The following is a 567-nucleotide window of genomic DNA, read 5'->3' as shown; positions in this document are numbered from 1 at the left end:
TGTGAGTCTGCTGGTAATTAGTGATGTTCAGCTCCAAAAAGTGCTTAAATCAAGAGATGTTGAGACTTATGAAATTAAGTCACGTGCCTTCCTCAATACACACTTTTCAGGCCTCTACGATACGACTCTTGATTAATCACCAGTAACACATTATATATATATATATATATATATATATATATATATATATATATATACATATACATATATATATATATGTCGTGGTCTTTCATCCCGTCGGCTGGATCAATCGATGACCTGACCAGAATCTCCTCTGTTGTCTGGCTCAGTGCAAATTATACACCTTCGGTCCAGACTGCTGTCACTCCCGATCTCCTGTGTCTATACTGGTGGTTATTATGTCTATATTACACAAAAGTTATTAACTTGGGTGCAGAAAAAACCATTACGACTTATAACTGGGGGACTAGTTTATAACAGACTGCCGCCCCCAGTCTGAAACGTTTGAATTGGATTAGATTCTGTTGGCAGGATACCAGTTTATTGAAAGAAAAAAGTCACCACTCGTGTGCGTAATCGTAATATTGTGTAGTCATTATATTTCCC

The 567-nt window shown here is 37.0% G+C and overlaps 1 long non-coding RNA gene across 1 annotated transcript in view; it reads right to left on the bottom strand.

Moving 5' to 3' along the window:
• Positions 1–104, bottom strand: part of LOC130048022 (uncharacterized) — a 15,488-nt gene extending 15,384 nt beyond the window's left edge. The window contains exon 1 of the long non-coding RNA XR_008796859.1: positions 1–104. This exon is cut by the window's left edge and continues 160 nt beyond it. This is a non-coding gene — a long non-coding RNA (uncharacterized LOC130048022).
• Positions 105–567: the final 463 nt, after the last annotated feature.

This window comes from Ostrea edulis, chromosome 7, assembly GCF_947568905.1.
Source record: "Ostrea edulis chromosome 7, xbOstEdul1.1, whole genome shotgun sequence".
Classification (NCBI taxonomy): Eukaryota; Metazoa; Mollusca; class Bivalvia; order Ostreida; family Ostreidae; genus Ostrea; species Ostrea edulis.
Note: the sequence above shows the minus strand (reverse complement) of the source record. Positions and strands in the feature narration are given on the sequence as shown.